General features: G+C 44.4%; 1 pseudogene; it reads left to right on the top strand.

Annotated features, from left to right (window-relative positions):
- The first annotated feature begins 19,462 nt into the window (after positions 1 to 19,462).
- LOC124569482 lies at positions 19,463 to 19,580 on the top strand (annotated as a pseudogene).
- Positions 19,581 to 20,319: the final 739 nt, after the last annotated feature.

Genomic DNA, 20,319 nt, shown 5'->3' with positions numbered 1-20,319 from the left:
TATCTAGCGCAGCGATTATTCTTCATAAGGAACACTTTCAGGACGGGCAGTGGAGAAAAGATTGCAGGCGAGCCTGTACACTGACACACAGACCGTTTATATGAATTGTCCGAAAGAACAGACACCAAGCATTCGTATAATTGATTCGCTCCGATGGGCAATGAATCCACCGCCTTCAGAGCGGATGCACAATTCCAGCCGACCTCCTGCTTGAATCTCAAAGTAGCGAGCGTGGAGAACTTGAACTGGGACTGCGGATAGATGGCGTTAGGTGGAAGCGTGGCGTGCCGATACACTCCGCGCAATTGCAATTAACGTGTGTCCGGGTGGCGCAGTGGTTAACGTGGCTGCCTAGCAATCAAATGACCCCTGTTCGCATCCCGGTCCGGCTCACATTTTCACTCGTCGCCGCTGATACCGTATAAAGTCCCAATGCAACTGACATTCGTTCCCTTTTCTTTCCTTTCTCCCCCCCCCCCAACCTTCAGTTTATATAACACAGACCGTTGCAAGAAAATAAGGTTATCTCTTCCTACCTTCAGTGTGATGCGCCATGAAGTGTGCGTCGAGCTATGCTCAGTACTCGAACCGTTCCTCATGCGTGGAATCAGATGCACGGAATGGTGCAATGGAAACAAGATCTGCTGTCTGCGTCTGTGCTGAGGGAGGCGGCGGCGTGTTAGCTTGCACAGCTGCGAGTGAAACTGAAAAATCTGTGTTACTGGCAATTCTTGCAGAGGGCTAGCCATGATCAATATGCACACCAAAAATTACAAAACTACACTCATGCTCATAATGGCAAATCACCTCCGCTAGGATCTTGCCTAGTACGGCGGTGCGGGTCTCCCCCATCGTCCACTACGCTCTGTCAAGGAGTATGGGACCTCATAATCATCATCACTCATGCTCATAATTAAGGATAATGCTGATACATGCTGAAACAACGCTCTGGTGGGCGGTTTGGGTGTTTAAATCACCTCGGGGTATGAGCATGTGGTGTATTTGACCTGCAGTCGTCGCACGGTAGCGCTGGCAGCAGTCCACATACGCAGAGGTGTGTTGGTGCATGTCCGAGTACGGTACAGCGAGTAAGTGCGCAGACGTTTTCAGACGAGCTAATGATGAATGTGTGTTGAAAATGGTTCAAAGAACACATATTGATGACTTTATGAGGGGTAGAACACTAGTGCAACTGGAGGCTGGTCAAACACAGCAGGTCGTAGCACGGGCCCTTCGTGTGCCGCAAAGTGTGATCCCAAGATTATGGCAACGATTCCAGCAGACAGGAAACGTGTCCAGGCGCTACAATACGGGACGTCCACAGTGTACAACACCACAAGAAGACCGATATCTCACCATCAGTGCCCGCAGACGGTCACGGACTACTGCAGTTAGCCTTGCTCGAGACCCTACTGCAGCCACTGGAACAGTTGTCTCCAGACACACAGTCTACAGACGACTGAACAGACATGGTTTATTCGGCCGGAGACCTGCAAGGTGCATTCCACTGACACCTGGTCACAGGAGAGACCGTAAAGCCCCGTGTCAAGAATGTAGTACATGATCATTGGAACAGTGGTCCGAGGTTGTGTTCACGGACGAGTCCACGTATAGTCTGTACAGTGATTCTCGCCGGATTTTTACCTGGCGTGAAACAGGAACCAGATACCAACCCCTTAATGTCCTTGAAAGAGACCTGTATGGAGGTCGTGGTTTGATGGTGTGGGGTGGGGTTATGACTGGTGCACGTACACCCCTACATGTCTTTGACAGATGAACTGTAACAGGTCAGGTGTATCGGGGCGTCATTTTGCATCAGTATGTCCACCTTTTCAGGGGTTCAGTGGGTCCCTCCTGATGGATGATAACGCACGGCCCCACCGAGCTGCCATTGTGGAGGAGTACCTTGAAACAGAAGACATCAGGCGAATGGAGTGACCTGCCTGTTCTCCAGACCTAAACCCCAACGAGCACGTCTGGGATGCTCTCGGTCGACGTATCGCTGCACGTCTTCACACCCCTAGGACACTTCATGAGCTCCGACAGGCAATGGTGAAAGAATGGGAGGCTATAGCCCAACAGCTGCTCGACCACCTGATCCAGAGTATACCAACCCGTTGTGCGGCCTGTGTTCGTGTGCATGGTGATCATATCCCATATTGATGTAGGGGTACATGCGCAGGATACAGTGGCGTTTTGTAGCACGTGTGTTCGGGACGGTTTTCTCAAATTATCACCAGTACCGTGGACTTACAGATCTGCGTCGTGTGTGTTCCCTATGTGCCTATGCTACTAGCGCCAGTTTTGTGTGGGGCCACGTTGTGTGGCACCACATTCTGCAATTATCCTTAATTTATGAGCATGAGTGTAGAAACTGTATGCGCAACCAAAGAAAACACAAAATTTTAGTCTCAATATGTACAAAGAAACATAGTCAATTGCAGTCCATGTTCTCAAACGAAAAAGCACAGTAAGGCAAGGATGGTGAAAAATGACAGTCCTGCTGAAAAAGATACACAATTAACAGTGACACCAGGTGGTTGTACGATGAGAAGTAGGGATCAAGCCGCAACATTCGTGGGTACAGTCTCATCGCCAGTTTTTCTATGGCGAGATACAGAACCAAACAGGTGAACACCCGTGAGAAAAAGCCTCTTTGCCACTTACTGCGTCGGTTCCAGGCGTGGATGCCGAGGAATAAGTGGGAGCTCAGACAGAGAGCAAAGTAATCACAACACACGTCATATGTTCCTAACTCTGGTTTACTTAACTTCAATTCAGCAAGCCCAACTGTATTCCAACAACTTCCTTGACATAAGCAAGTTCGAAAATGTTAGAACAACTTACGGGCATGTAGCCGGGTGACGTCGTCGACAACAGCCGATTTTTCGAGAGGAGCGAACACACTCATTTTCAAGGCGTAGCTGCAGAAAATAAGCGCTGTGCAAGGGAATATGAAACCTCAATTTTTATAGAAACTCCCGGAAGGTAACAATCATAATTACTGTAAACACTAGCGCCATGACAAACAAAAAAGACCAACTTCAAAAGTTATGGATAGTGAAATTAATAATCAACGAGTGAGGTAGCATTAACTCTGTCCCTCTCTTTTTTGATAAGGGAAGAGCATGATTCTACGCAGAATTTAAACAAAGACCACTATCTCTATTTATAAGGTTACTTGCTAGTTTAATTTCAGTAGCTTGCTTAATACACCATCCCACTAGCTGGAAGTGCATGCCAGAATCTCTGTGTGTGTCGCTTATGTTCAGTACATTGGTCCACCACAGTTGTGATAGTCTGACCAATATATGACATGCCTCAACGGCAAGGAACACTGTAGACACCCGCCTTACCCGAAACAAGATCATCTTTTACGGGATTAAAAGGGCTCTGACCTTAGATAATGGTCGAAAAACAAATTTCGCATCATATTTCTGCAAAATCTGACCAATTTTGTTCGAAATGCACCCTGCGTAAGACAAAAAGGCCGTAGACTTTGGTGCCACCTCGGTATTATCATAAATCTACTAGCCCAGAGTTGGTTTGATAGCACAACGCACATCAGATCTATTTTTCATTATAATGGTTCCGACGAAATGTGACTTCGAGATGGGTTATCCCAGCTGACAAACTCTCAGGGTCTGAGATTGTGTGGGAACTATAAACCAAGGTACGAAGTACCCCTTCACGTTAAATCGGATGGTGACAACCATCAGCCTGCGGGTACAAGTCTGTGTGAGCAGGCTTCCTATAAACGGCATGTCCCAACGTACCATCACCCTTCCTCCTGACAAACAATCCTTTTCCACCTCTATAGTGAAACAATTAATCAGGTAGCTTGATTTAGGAGTTCTGAAAAGTTGTTCAAATTCTCACTGTCATGGGGCCAAATAACATAAGTATGGTCAACTTATCTCGGAGCTTGAAAGTTTGTCAGCTCAGTTAGCCCATCTCGATGTAATCTTTCGTCAGAATTGTTATAATGAAAGATACACAGAAGACCCAAAGAAACTGGTACGCCTGCCTAATATCGTGTAGGGCCCCCACTGCACACAGAAGTGCCGCAAAACGACGTGGTATGGACTCGACTAATGTCTGAAGTAGTGCTGGATGGAACTAACACCATGAATGCTGCAGGATTATCCACAAATCCGTGAGACCAAGAGGGAGTGAAGATCTCTTCTGAACAGCACGTTGCAAGACATCCCGGATATGCTCAATAACGTTCATGTCTGGGGAGTTTGGTGGCCAACGGAAGTGTTTAAACTCAGAAGAGTGTTCCTGGAGCCAATCTGTAGCAATTCTGGACGTATGGGGTGTCGCATTGTCCTGCTGGAATTGCCCAAGTCCGTCGGAATGTATAATGGACATGAACGAATGCAAGTGATCAGACAGGATGGTTACGTACGTCTCACATGTCAGAGTCGTTGAATTTGAAGCGAGACTCATCCGACGGGGCTACACGTTTTCAGTCATCAGTAGTGCAATAAGGAGTACACGAGTGGGCCTTCGGCCCCGAAAGCCTGTATCGATGATCTTTCGTTGAATGGTACGCACGCTGACACTTACTGATGGCCCAGCATTGAAATCTGCAGCAATTTGTGGAAGGGTTGCACTTCTGTCACGCTGAACGATTCTCTTCAGTCGTCGTTGGTCCCGTTCTTGCAGGATCTTTTTTCAGGCGTAGCGATGTTGGAGATTTGATGTTTTACCAGATTCCTGATACGCACGGTACACTCGTGAAGTGGTCGTAGTGGAAAATCCCCACTTCATCGCTACCTCGGAGATGCTGCGTCCCTTCGCTCGTGCGCCGACTGTAACACCATGTTCAAACTCACTTAAATCTTAAATTTTTGCCATTGTAGCAGCAGTAACCACGCTAACAACTGCTCCAGGCATTAGTTGTCTTATATAGGAACTGCCGACCGCAGCGGCGTGTTCTGCCTGTTTAAATATATCGGTATTTGAATACGCATGTCTATACCAGTTTCTTCATCACTTCTGTGTAGATCAGATGTGCTTTGGGTTATCGACCAACTCTACGCCGGTGCAGTTATGATAATACCAAGGTATTTGTCTTACGTAGGGAGCGTTTCTAACAGGATTGGTCAGATTTTGCCGAAATATGAAGCGAAGTTCGTTTTTCAGCCACAGTCTAAGGTCAGGGCCTTTTTACCTCCCGTAAGGGATGATCTTAGTTTGCGTAAGGCGGGTGTCCACCGTGTTCCTTGCACTTGTGTTATGTCGCGAATTGGTCACACTATCGTGACTGTGGAGGACCAATGTACTGAGCATAAGCGACACACCCGCATACAAAAGCCGAGCAAATCCGCCATTGCAGAACGTTGTCTTCACACTGATCATCCTATGGAATATAACAATACGGAAATTCTGACATGCACTTTCAACTGTTGAGACAGTCTTTTTAAGGAAACTGTTGAAATTAACTTAGCAAGTAACCTTATAATTAGAGATAGTGGTTTTTGTGTAAATTCTGCATGGAATCCTGCTCTTACCTTACCAAAGAAGAGAGGGACAGAGTTAATGCTACCTCACCCACTGATTATTAATTTCACCATCAATAACTTCTGACGTTGGTCAATTTTGGTTCGTCATGGCACTACTGTTTACGGTATGTATGAGTGTTACCTTTCCGGTGTTTCTTTGAACACCGAGGTTTCAAATTCCTTTGCACAGCGCTTACTTGCTGTAGTCATGCCCTGAAAATATCGGCGGCTGTCGACGGCATCACCAGGCTGAATTCTTGAAGTTATTGAAGATTGTATATGCCGGGAGAAACTCAGGTCTCCCAAGTTCGAAATTAATTATAAAACATTCTAGATCGCAAAGACACGTTTACTAAAAGGTGATCGGTTTCGATCATCACATGACCATCTTTAGACCTTCAACCTCCTTGGTGGAGAATGGCTGCACATAGAGCAGGAATCGCTGAATGGCTACAGTTAACTTCTCAGAAGTAGCAACGCGCAGCTGTTGACTATTGTCCTTCTATGGTTCTTGCTCCATGTTCTGCAATTGTCCATTAATATGCTAGAAGGTCTGAACATGGTCATGTGATGATCGAAACCTGACACCTTTTAATAAACGTGCCTTTGCGATCTAGACTGTTTTACAATTACACTCCTGGAAATTGAAATAAGAACACCGTGAATTCATTGTCCCAGGAAGGGGAAACTTTATTGACATATTCCTAGGGTCAGATACATCACATGATCACACTGACAGAACCACAGGCACATAGACACAGGCAACAGAGCATGCACAATGTCGGCACTAGTACAGTGTATATCCACCTTTCGCAGCAATGCAGGCTGCTATTCTCCCATGGAGACGATCGTAGAGATGCTGGATGTAGTCCTGTGGAACGGCTTGCCATGCCATTTCCACCTGGCGCCTCAGTTGGACCAGCGTTCGTGCTGGACGTGCAGACCGCGTGAGACGACGCTTCATCCAGTCCCAAACATGCTCAATGGGGGACAGATCCGGAGATCTTGCTGGCCAGGGTAGTTGACTTACACCTTCTAGAGCACGTTGGGTGGCACGGGATACATGCGGACGTGCATTGTCCTGTTGGAACAGCAAGTTCCCTTGCCGGTCTAGAAATGGTAGAACGATGGGTTCGATGACGGTTTGGATGTACCGTGCACTATTCAGTGTCCCCTCGACGATCACCAGTGGTGTACGGCCAGTGTAGGAGATCGCTCCCCACACCATGATGCCGCGTGTTGGCCCTGTGTGCCTCGGTTGTATGCAGTCCTGATTGTGGCGCTCACCTGCACGGCGCCCAACACGCATACGACCATCATTGGCACCAAGGCAGAAGCGACTCTCATCGCTGAAGACGACACGTCTCCATTCGTCCCTCCATTCACGCCTGTCGCGACACCACTGGAGGCGGGCTGCACGAGGTTGGGGCGTGAGCGGAAGACGGCCTAACGGTGTGCGGGACCGTAGCCCAGCTTCATGGAGACGGTTGCGAATGGTCCTCGCCGATACCCCAGGAGCAACAGTGTCCCTAATTTGCTGGGAAGTGGCGGTGCGGTCCCCTACGGCACTGCGTAGGATCTTACGGTCTTGGCGTGCATCCGTGCGTCGCTGCGGTCCGGTCCCAGGTCGATGGGCACGTGCACCTTCCGCCGACCACTGGCGACAACATCGATGTACTGTGGAGACCTCACGCCCCACGTGTTGAACAATTCGGCGGTACTTCCACCCGGCCTCCCGCATGCCCACTATACGCCCTCGCTCAAAGTCCGTCAACTGCACATACGGTTCACGTCCACGCTGTCGCGGCATGCTACCAGTGTTAAAGACTGCGATGGAGCTCCGTATGCCACGGCAAACTGGCTGACACTGACGGCGGCGGTGCACAAATGCTGCGCAGCTAGCGCCATTCGACGGCAACACCGCGGTTCCTGGTGCGTCCGCTGTGCTGTGCGTGTGATCATTGCTTGTACAGCCCTCTCGCAGTGTCCGGAGCAAGTATGGTGGGTCTGACACACCGGTGTCAATGTGTTCTTTTTTCCATTTCCAGGAGTGTATTTCAAATATAACCTTATGGTCGCTGACTTTCTCCAGCAATGTTTTAAAAAACAAGCAAGGTCACCTTAGGTAATAACAAAGAGAGTTGGGACTAGCTAGTAGTGTTTGTACGCGCCAAGTGAACTAGTCTGACAGGCTGGGCTGGTGTCGGATCTGTAGTGGCGCTACCCGCGCGTGCAGCAGGGAGGGTGACTTCGGGCTGGCCGTGGATTGGCAGGGTATTCACATGAGTTGTTGCCAACCTCTTGACGATGGCTGCCTGTCGTGGTGTCAGTAGCATACAACGTCAAGATACTCCTCTAGCATTACTTTTCCTCAACAGTAGTTGTCGATACCAGTATTATTTTTCGAATTATGGACAGGTCAGTATTATCCAGTTGCTTTTCTGAAAACGTTCGCCGGCCAGTGTGGCCGTGCGGTTCTAGGCAATTCAGTCTGGAACCGCGTGACCTCTACGGTCGCAGGTTCGAATCCTGCCTCGGGCATAAATGTGTGTGATGTCCTTAGGTTAGTTAGGTTTAAGTAGTTCTAAGTTCTAGGGGACTGATGACCACAGATGTTAAGTCCCATAGTGCTAAGAGCCATTTTTTTTTAAAAAACGTTCATATAATTTTATACACAGTATGTATATTTCAAGCTAAAATTTGTGAAAATGAATTACTTTATAAAAGGTTTTAATCTCGACGTTATAATCGATAAGCACTAGTCCTGAATGAACAGTTAAAATTATTTATTTACAAACATTTGAAATTACGATCTATTGGCCACTTAAAATTTATGTTATTAATTACGCAATACTGTACTAGTTACTATGTTTATTTCTGAATCCAATGGTGAAATAACAACCGAAAGTAATACTGTAATAGAAACTAGTAGAAATTCATATATTAAGAAAAAATGTAAACCCTTTGGAATATAGTTATTTCCGCAGAGTGGAAGAGTGGTAAGCGTGCCTCTGATGCGTTTGGACCTATTTTTGTAATTTTGAACGAAAAATGTGATTTCGGCTTTGTTAACGTGAAAAACCAAAAGACTGTATAATATACTAATATGTGACAAAATATAGTTACGTAAAAACAAAAATTCTGGAAAAATAGTCTTCAAATTTATTTAGTTCAGTTCATCCGAGAGGACCTAAAATGTGAGAATTTCAGCTTCAAGAATCGGACCCCTAGACAAGAAGAACTGGAGCCAACTCTACATGACGAGGTACGTGAACTAGAACGTTTATTGTAATCTTCGCTCCTCTCAAATTTTTCATAAAACTCTTTTCTGATTGCTAACAATAGCTGCAAGAAGGAAGGAGGGGGTAGATTAAAATACCCGTACTTACATAGCGTAATGGAACATTTGGTTCAGTTTAATAGCCCTAGATTAACAAGACATAACCCTAAATTATGTTTTCACGTAGAAAGTTGTTATATTTCGTCGAAATAACCTCGCAATGTCAGAATACGGCAAAACAGGTGAATCAAATGTCGAGTAGCTGCCATCTAGAAGCTCTCGAAATGACTTGCCTTATCTGAACTGAAAATAATTTACTGATCCAAGAAGCTGTTCTCTGTGAGCAGCTACTACGAGCAGAAATGATTCTTTGATTGTTAAAACTGACTTGGATTAGATACGAGAATATTTATTTAAGGCGATACAACGTAGTCAGGGGCTATATATCCCATGCTTGCTCCCTTCCACTACTTGATGAAACTGATGCTTCAGTTAATTAAATGTACTAAATGTTCGAATTTGGAATTGAGGTATGAGATTTGCACTAACTTTACAATTATTATTGTCGTTCATAATTTATAAAAGTCTTACACTCTTCAGCTCACTAATGTACAAACCCTAGCTGCTCTCAGCATAGTCATACAAAGATAGATTCCTTAACGCACGTTTGGTAATAGTTGGAGAACTCCAAGTTCTATTAGGTGAATGAAATACCAAAATGGTTCAAATGGCTCTGAGCACTATGGGACTTAACATCTATGGTCATCAGTCCCCTAGAACTTAGAACTACTTAAACCTAACTAACCTAAGGACAGCACACAACACCCAGCCATCACGAGGCAGAGAAAATCCCTGACCCCGCCGGGAATCGAACCCGGGAACCCGGGCGTAGGAAATGAGAACGCTACCGCACGACCACGAGATGCGGGCTCAAATACCAAGTTATTACACTTAATCACAAGTTAAATTTAGTTCATAAACAGAGCAAGATCCGCCACACATCTATCGCAGCCGTTGCTGCCAGTCTGCTACACATTCGATAAGAAGACCTAAGCAACCACTCTTTTCCAATGTAACAAGCCTAGACGTAAAGGAAAAGTACACATTATCTTATGTTGGAGAGCAAAAAAAAAAAAAAAAAAAAAAAAACCAGAGGGGAGTTATGTATGATTTTTTTTTTCTCACGTCATCAATAAAAACTTATTACCGCACCCATGCTTAGCTCTCTCTCTTCCTTTCAGTGCATCTTATTGTAGCGATGCCCAGAATGAATCTGTTATTTTTGAAACCCCGTAAGTCACGCAACGTATATATATATATACTAAGATGGTATCTGTTCTTTCGAACATGTTCTTTCGGACATGTGATTTCGGCTTTGTTAACGTGAAAAATCAAAAGACTGTATGGTATACTAATATGTGACAAAATATATATACGTAAAAACAAAAATTCTGGAAAAATAATCTTCAAATTTATTTAGTTCAGTTCATCCTTGAGGACCTAAAATGTGAGAATTTCAGCTTCAAGAATCGGACCCCTAGACAAGACGAACTGGAGCCAACTCTACATGACGAGGTACGTGAACTAGAACGTTTATTGTAATCTTCGCTCCTCTCAAATTTTCGAATGTCCGAAAGAACAGATACCATCGGTGACCAAGCAGCTCGTTAGAATGAAATTACAGTGAAATGAAAACCCTTAGCTGCTTACAGGCGTTGACATACGTCAACGGGGACAGATGAAAATGTGTGCGCCGACAGGGACTCGAATCGGGGATCTCCTGCTTACATGGCAGACGCTCTATCCATCTGAGCCACCGAGGACACAGAGGATAATGCGACTGCAGGGACTTGTCTCTGGCACGCATCCCGCGAAACCCACATTCCCAACGTATTGTCCCGCACTACATTCGTAGTGCCCCCGATCTCTTGGGTAAAGACAATGGTTATACTATGATACTTTCACACCTCGAGGCACTGCTCTACCGCGGGATTCAACGGATACGGCAGCTTTCATGAATGAGGGAGGCCACCAAGCTTTGTAAGCAACAATATAATTATCTTCTGCAACGTTACTGTGAACATATTATTCCTCGATGCATTAGTACTCAGTAACACATAATCCATCAATGTATACACTCTATCAAATTTCCTTATCTTTCTGTTGGCGACAGAAAAGTCTCTGTCGCAAGGAAGGAAGCTATCACCTCTCAATGGGAAGTGCTGGTTTATAGTATGAAGTGTGACAAGTACAAGAAGCATTCTCACTATAGTGTTGTTTCAGTTTTTACTAGAATACCCACCAAAGAATATGTGCAAATCTCTTACATTTACAGGAATATCTTTAAAACAGTTAATCAAACAAGGACATAACTCATCAGGTCTTTAGCTGCAATACCCTCATGGTAACGTTAAACCACAGAACGTATCATCTCTTAAGCTGTGAATGCAAAACACATTCACAGTTAACTGCCTGAGGTAAAATGCTTCTTACATTGGCAACCTAGGTAAGTCCAAGTCTTCTATATGAACTCTGCATATCTCTATGTATCCGAGTTTCTTTTTGGCACATCTGGTATGTGTTTTGTTGACCCCAGAATCTTTTAGATCCCCTAAGGTGTATCATTTTTTTCCAAACAATGGCTCTTCTTACATTGTCAGCTAAACTTTCACACTTTACCCTAACAAAGAAACATTCACATGTGGGGCAAATATCTACTTGAGGCCTACCAAAACCCAGAAAAACGTATTCATTGAATGTTTCTAGCTAAAAATTGTACTTTAATTTGAAAATGCAGGATAGTTTTTCCTAATGCTTGACTTTAACATTCAGTTGTTCATTTAAGTATTAGCACTCTTTGGAACTGTTATACGATTCTTTATAGGAAAAGTGGAACTTTATAGCTTCCACAACATGCCCTGGATTTGCGTGTGAGGTCCATTCTAAAACTCTTTTATCAATAGAAGATTGTCCTTCATAAAGTAGATTACAGAGACGGCGAACTCGGTCGTCACTAACACATGTAAGATACAAAATGCTTTCTTACAAACAATGTGCCTTACATTTCTAGTTGTTAGACTATAGATGAAAGAGTTCTTCCTTATAGTTGGATTTTCATGAGGAGGCCTTCTTTTTTGTATGGCACACAGGTGGATGAGAGACTGTAAATAAACATCTTGTTCATTCTTTGTGGACCACTGTGTAAGTCTGTTACGAAATTCGTCCTTGTTGTTGCTAAGTCTGTCAGTGGAATCCTTTTTGTACCTAGTATTGACAATAAATAACTACATCATAGGTTATGTTGTATATGAAAGAGGTTATCTTTAGCAAATTCCAACATCACAAACAAAATGGTTGGAGTAAGTCAAGAGTTATTTCCAGTTAAATCATGTATTATTAGTTATCAGGTAACAGACTGAGCAGAAAACTTACTTGCAAGGGACATTACAATTTCGTGAATGCACTTCTTTGTTATTGCAGACGACATATGAACTTCGTTTCATTCCTGCTGCTTTTATTATATTAGACTTACATACATATGTACTTCTAATTAATTTTTTTCTGTTTGACAGTGACATGGTTATCGTCCGAAGATTTTGCCACATAAAACTGAATTATCAAAAAGACTGATTGACGGGGTTTGCAAACTGATTCCACTACTGCTGCATACCGATGTCACACCTTCTATGCACAACAGTTCCATAACAGAATACATCAGACAACTGTCTGACCACCACATACAACTTCTAGCGACCATTTCCTGGTCAGCACTGTCCACCTGCTCACAACCACAACAACAAATACACTCCACATACCTCCCACACTCCAACTGCCACTCCTCGTTTCGAAAACTGGCCTATCCAAGTATGGCGATCGCGTCCTTGCTGTTCATTGGCTGAGTCAAGCCCGCTCGGAAGATTCAAATGGTTCAAATGGCTCTGAGCACTATGGGACTTAACTTCTGAGGTCATCAGTCCCCTAGAACTTAGAACTACTTAAACCTAACTAACCTAAGGACATCACACACATCCGTGCCCGAGGCAGGATTCGAACCGGCGACCGTAGCGATCGCGCGGTTCCAGACTGTAGCGCCTAGAACCGCTCGGCCACTCTGGCCGGCCGCTCGGAAGACCACAGGCAAAGACATAAGTATAGCTGGTGTAGCAGAGAAAAAGCGGAAATCGATCAACATGTTACCGACACAAAAGCAAAAGTGCGTGTGAATGATCGACATGAATGTAAATGGAACATATGAAAGATAACTGATTAAAGCTGACACCTGTCAACCTACAGTCGGCCGGTGTGGCTAAGCGGTTCTAGGCGCTTCAGCCTGGAACCGCGCGACCGCTACGGTCGCAGGTTCGAATCCTGCCTCGGGCATGGATGTGTGTGATGTCCATAGGTTAGTTAGGTTTAAGTAGTTCTACGTTCTAGGGGACTGATGACCTCAGATGTTAAGTCCCATAGTACTCAGAGCCATATGAACCATTTTTTGACAACCTACAGTTCATAGTGAGACTGGAGTCTGGGCTGATATTTATTACTTATGATTTAGTTTTGAATTTAAGTGTGGCATTTTCATTTGGAAGTGCCAGCTGCAAAAAAGTAATTAATTTGTCGCAAACATTTATATTGATAAACAAAATAGTTTTAGACCACAGCTATAAATACTTAACAAATACGAGAGCCTGGTGAAAACTAATTCAGCCGAATTTCATATTCTATTCCCTGTATCGGTTGAGGTATTACATGTCGACTTTCCCGCTTCGCTGATGCGAGTTGCAACATTCTGCTGCCAGAGAGCTCCGAATTGTAACGTGTACCATGGCTGTGTGCAACGCAACTACGTCACTGAGTGAGAAACAGCATGCTGTAATCGAGTGTCTAGCCACAGAAAACGTGATTACAACTGAAATCCATGAAGAGTGAAATATGAGTACGATGATGATTGTATCGACCTCAGTAACGCACGACTTTGGGATGTTCAAGGCGTCGTGCATTTGGAATTAACACTTAAAGGCGCCACCACAAGCTCTGCAAGGTACTGCGAGACCCGCAGAAAACTGAAAGGACGAATTCTAAGAGTTCGTCCACTCTCTCCTTCAACATGACAATCCCAGACCAAAAACGAGTACTGCGACATCTGCAACATTCTACATACAATCGGGACATGGTCCCATGCCATTTTCATCTGTTTCTAAAAGTAAGAGATGACCTTCCAGGACTTCACTTTGATAGTGACGAAGTGGTGCAAGCAGAATTGAGGTCGTGGCTCCGTCAACAAAGTCAGACATTATACAGTGATGACATCAACAAACTGGTCTCGCGTTGGCAGAAATTTATTTGCCGCATGGTGACTATGTTCAGAACTAAATATGTGTGCATGGAGGATAAAGATGTAGTCTGGAAAAAAAATTGTTTTATTGGAAAAGCATCAAGAGTTTTCAAATGAAACATTGGGAGGCATTACTTCTCACCGCTCCCTCGCATTTGTTACAAAATACTTGAATTTTTCCATTACTAACAATGAAATAAAATACGAGGGCGTTTGAAAAGTCCGTGCAAAGTCCGAGATACGGCACCACAGGCGTGTATCGAGGTCATGTTTAGTTAGTAGCATCTTTGGAAAGAACTCACACCAAGTTTCAGCCATATTGGTCTCTTTCTTTGTGTTTGGCATTCGTGTGAATCAAGGAAGTGGAGTGATTGTCAAAAAATGGACGAAAAAGAATTTCGTGTGGTGAGTAAACACTACTTTATGAAAGGCAAAACGCCTCAGGAGACTAAAGAGAAGCTTGATAAACATTATAGTGACTCTGCACCTTCGATTAGAACAGTTTACAAGTGGTTTCAAAATTTTCCGAGTAGCCATATGGGCACAAGTGGTGCTGAACATTTTGGACGCCCTGTGGAGGTTACGACTCCAGAAATCATTGATAAAATCCATGATATGGTGATGGATGACAGAAGAGTTAAGGTTCGTGAGATTGCAAGTGCTGTGGGCATCTCGAATGAATGGGTACATATTATTTTGCATAAACATTTGGACATGAGAAAGCTATCCGCAAGATGGGCTCCGCGATTGCTCACGCTTGACCAAAAACGGAATCGTGTGAAGTGTTGCAAGGATGGTTTGCAGCTGTTCAGGAAGAATCCGCAGGACTTTAAGTGTCGTTTCGTCACTGTGGATTAAACATGGATACCTTACTATACTCCTGAGACGAAAGAATAATCTAAACAATGGCTTACCAAGGGAGAATTTGCACCAAAAAAAGGCGAAGACCATTCCTTCGGCTGGAAAGGCTATGGCGACTGTCTTTTGGAATTCTCAAAGGATAATCCTCATCGACTATCTGGAAAGAGAAAAACCGTTACAGGTGCATATTATTCGTCGTTGTTGAACCGTTTGAAACTCGAGCTGCAAGAAAAACGCCGGCGATTGGACCGCAAAAAGTCCTTTTCCATCACGACAATGCACCAGCACACACCTCAGGAGTTGTGGTCGTAACATTAATGGAATTAGGATTCCAACTCGTTTCACATCCCCCGTATTCTCCAGACTTGGCTCCTTCGGACTACTATTTGTTCCCCAATTCGAAGAAATGGCTGGCGGGACAAAATTTTATTCAAACGAGGAGGTGGTTTCAGCGACTAATAGTTATTTTACAGACTTGGACGATTCCTATTATTCGGAAGGAATCAACAAATTAGAACAGCGTTGGACGACGTGTATAAGTCTAAAAGCAGACTATGTCGAAAAATAAAAAAGGTTTACCCCAAACACGTAAGTAGTTTTTATTTTTGCACGGACTTTTCAAACGCTCCTCGTAATGATGCACCCATTAACAAATAAAAAGGATATCAAATGGTCGTTACCAGTGGTTTAAATCGTGGTTGTCAGGAGAAAAGAAACTGGCAGGTGGACTTTGATGAAGGTGCTGTAGTGCAAGTCATTTATTATATAAATTGAAGGTTAAGGGGAGAGAAAGGGAAGGAACTGTTGATGTCAGCTGCATCGGCAGTTTGTGCGGAATCTGTGGCGACGAATGAAAGTGTGCGGCGGACCGGGATTTGAACCCAAGATCTCTTGCTTACAAGGCAGTTGCATTAAGCACTGCGCCATCCAGACACAGCGATTACGGTAATTGAGCTGTCTATCTCTGCATGCCTCTCGGCCGACTCAGAGTCCCACCTAGCACCACCTGTCTGTAGTTCCCATCCATGTCCTCCACGCTCGCTACTTTGAGATTCCCGGAGAAGGTCGAACGTAATTGTGCATCCGCACTAAAGGTGGTGGATTTATTGCCCGTCGAGACAAATCAGTTATATGATTGCGTGGTGTCTGTTATTTCCGGCATATCCGAGAGGCGTGCCGAGATAGTTCACGCAATTCTGATAATCTCTGTGTCTGGATGGCGCAGTGGTTAAGGGGAGGTTTACTATCTGGCTCGAAAAAAGCATGTTTTTGAGAATTTTTTTCTCGGTATATGTTACAAATATCAATGTCAAATTTTCTCAAAATTTTTATTGATGTTTCCTCTACAAACTGGAATTTTTTTGACCGGAAATGTCGAAGAGCAAAGGCGGAAGTGCCGTCGGGACGAAACAAAATTTCGATGTAGACCTTCACGCGCGGTGTGTCACAGGTCAGCCGGTTCGTCTGAAATCAAAACTGAGTTGACGTTAGCGAATTATATAATATTCTTTCGGAGCTGTACTTCGCTTTAGTTATTTGGACCACAGGAAACAAAATGGCGGCCATTTTAAGAAAAACAGGGTTTCTTCATCGATTTTTCGACTTCGTCGGCCAAGTAAAAATATTTATAGTTGATGGATCGGAATAAAAGTGGTACAACTTCTAGAAAATTTAGTTAGCTTCGTCGGAAACAAAGAATCATGCCAATCGGTTAAGTAGATTTGAAGTTACCATACCGCGCGATAAGAAAAACGTCATTTCGAGAAAAACGCGTTTGACGTTTTGACTACAAGTAACTGCAATATTATGCAACTTACATTCAATCTGTTATTCCGGGTCCATAAACTAGTCCTTCCTCTTGCTCATAGAGGGCGTTCTGCTCGATCTAGGCCATCCTGCGCTGCTCCAGAGCCGATGACAAGCGGTTTTTGGCCGCTTGAATCCGGTGGTCGTCCGAATGCTTCGCGAACTGTGCCGAATAGAGTCCCAGGGTGACGTCCATGGTTGTCATGGTCTTCAGAATTGCTCAATACCCTTCGTTGAAGCTGCTCATTGCCAGGAAAGTCGCAATCTCCGCAGTCTTCGCACCAGAATGCAAATGCATGGGGGCTAACTTCCGAACACACGCGTTCTGTGTCTTTCCTCCCAAGCACGGGTACAATAACTCGTCCTCCGAAAGAAACAAAAATGGTGCGTGAAAAAGGCCGATTTCAGGCAGGGGTATTTTTTTATTCAACCGCGAATAACAAGCATTTCCGTTCCGTATTCGGAAAAACCGTTTCAGGGGTAGATTCTAAACACTTTTATGGATCCAAAAATGCAATTAAAAAAAAAACGATATTTTGAACCAAACGATAGTAAACCTCCACTTAACGCAACTGCCCAATAAACAGGAAATCTCGAGTTCGAATCCCGGTGCGAGACACCTTTCCACATAAAGTCCTGATACAGCTATGATCAACAGTTCTTTTTCCTTTCCTTTCTCTCCCGTCCACCTTCAACTTGCGTAATATTCCGAGTGGTTTTCGGACATGTCCGAATGACCAGGCACCTCGCATTCATACAGCAAGTCATTTTCCAGGTGATGGTCGGTCTGGTGGCCGGCAGCGCGCTGGACTGTCACGGCGGTGGTGCGTGGATGCGGCGGGTAGTACATCTTTCTCGGCTGCGGCCAGGGCTGCATATCCGGCGTCAGAAGCGGCGGCGATGCTCTGAAGAAAGCCTCAGGAAGGCCACCATCGATGCCTCTTTTCCGGCGTCTCTAATTAAAGTCTCTACAGACGAATCTTGTAGCCAAGTTTCTGCTTGGCTGTCTCAGACTCATCTCTACCACACTAGGACGGTTTCTCTCCTGGCGTTCTGCAAAGATCTCTCTGTGGACGTGACCATGCAGACGATTGGTCAGCACATATTCTTTTTCTGGCCAGTCAAATTATTTTTGCAACAATATTCTTAATCTTTCCGTACTGTCCAGATTGGTAGAAAGACCACACACAGCTGCCAGGAAGGTTACTCTGTCAAGGAAGTGAAGTGTTGATGTCCTGTACTTTGTAGACGTTTTTGTTGGTTACTTCTGCTTTCGAAAAACAACTTTATATCTGCAAACATCTGCTTTCTCTCCAGCCAGGGTGGATGAGAGCTCCACTACCTGTTTCGACATACCGTTGAGGCCGTGAGCACCCTGTGGCAACCTTTGACCTCTGTTTCTAAACTATACTGTTATTTACCAGCTCTGGTGCCCGGTGGTTATTGTGTCCGGGCGGTAGGCTAAGCTTCTCGTCTGGAAAATACGCTGCGTGACGCAATTGAAGGATCATTTTTTCAAAATGCCGTAACTGCCTCCCATTGCGAAGTAAAAGTTTGACATTTGGTTCAAAAGTTCCCCTGTAACGGTATAGAAGCATGGCGCCCTGCAGCGTCACCCTGGGTTCAAATATCTCTGAGCACAATGGGACTTAATTTCTGAGGTCATCAGTCCCCTAGAACTTAGAACTACTTAAACCTAACTATCCTAAGGACATCACACACATCCATGACCGAGGCAGGATTCGAACCTGCGACCGTAGCGGTCCCGCGGTTCCAGGCTGTAGCGCCTAGAACCGCTCGGCCACTCCGGCCGGCCAAAGGGCTACAAAAAGAAAGAAAGGCGTGCCGTGATTCGGACTTCGTCTCACTACAAGAGTGAACTTTAAGCATCTGCAGAAATTTCTAAGAAACAAAAGCAGGAGCAGAACGAAAAGGCCAAAAGAGACAGAAATTCATTTATGAGAAAAGGAGTTGACGCTGAGTATCTTTACTGCAGCGATTTTATTCAAGGTCGACTGGAGGTTAGGTGGCTTCCGTTTCATGTTATAAATGGGCACCCAACTCCTGAGCATGAAATGACAGTGAAGACGATGAGTCTGAACTCATCTGTGATTTTTATGCCCGAAATCACTAACATTCTGCCACTTGTAAGCTCATATGCTTATTGCGTGTTCATGTATTTTGAGAAATATGATTAGATTTTGAAGTTGGACTTGTAAGGAAATTTAAGTTAGTAAAAGCCGTTCACTATATTAAAGTTATTAATGTGATTCCGTCCTGCCCCACGCCTAGGGGCACAAGGTACCAACTGTCAGCCTTTTGTAATTTTTATAATGTTCCTCTTTCTTTCATTGTTTAAAGTATATATTAAATGTCACGCTGAAATATTTATAACTTTATCTTTGCTATCTTAATGGAACTGTGATCGTTGTAATCTTAACGTTACAGTCCTGTCCGGGTTCCCCTATATTTGTCGATGCAGTCAATCAGTATCTCTTGAAAGCCAGTAAAAATCCGTAAGTCTGTGTGGCGATCACGTCTACTCGTAATATCGAGCAGCGCTAATATTATGACTAATGTTAGAATCTTTTTTTACTGAAAGTCACTTTATATTGCAGAAAACGTCTGAGGCACTTGTAACATCTTTATAGTTTTCAAATACAAAGTCATGCCAACGGTCTTGCCGCAGTGGGAACACCGGTTCCCGTCATATCACCGAAGTTAAGCGCTGTCGGGCTGGGCTAGCACTTGGATGGGTGACCATCCGGTCTGCCGAGCGCTGTTGGCGAGCAGGGTGCACTCAGCCCTTGTGACGCAAACTGAGGAGCTACTTGATTGAGAAGTCTCGGAAACTGACATACAGCCCCTCCATATCAGGATCCGGTGACGCCTGCGTCATAACTTGCTCATTGCATAGCAAACTATGTGTCGACATCAGCGAGCACCGAGCTCTACTGCTTAATGATTGAGTAGGAACCTCAATGGTCTGAAGATGACCACAGTAGTGGCCGAAACCGGTCACCTTGATAAATAAATCGTGATCAAGACTGTTTTTAATAGTAAACATTTGTAAGACACTGATCACTGCCACTCCCATAATGTATTCAAAAGTAATTAAGTTATTTATTGATTATTAAAATTAAAATTGCATCCAATTTTGTACGGGATTTTGTGGGGCCTGCCTTAGCTCAAGGATAACGCCACTCACGCCTGAAAATTTGTCACACTCTGGATCAAAATGTCTTGACTATCTGTCGTAGTGGAGTGAGTAACCTACCCATCTCTTCCGATACCTACGATCGCAGGTTCGAATCCTGCTTCGGGCATGGATGTGTGTGATGTCCTTAGTTTAGTTAGGTTTAAGTAGTTCTAAGGTCTAGGGGGCTGATGACCTCAGAAGTTAAGTCCCATAGTGCTCAGAGCCATTTTTTTCTTCCGATACACACAGCTGTAGCAGTTTATCTAAGACCACCTAGAGTCGAAATGGATATGAGCGTTTGGCGTCATTGGCCGGGAGGCCCCTTACG

The sequence above is a fragment of the Schistocerca americana genome, unplaced genomic scaffold, assembly GCF_021461395.2.
Source record: "Schistocerca americana isolate TAMUIC-IGC-003095 unplaced genomic scaffold, iqSchAmer2.1 HiC_scaffold_15, whole genome shotgun sequence".
In the NCBI taxonomy this organism is placed as follows: Eukaryota; Metazoa; Arthropoda; class Insecta; order Orthoptera; family Acrididae; genus Schistocerca; species Schistocerca americana.
This window is presented reverse-complemented; position numbering and strand designations above follow the sequence as displayed.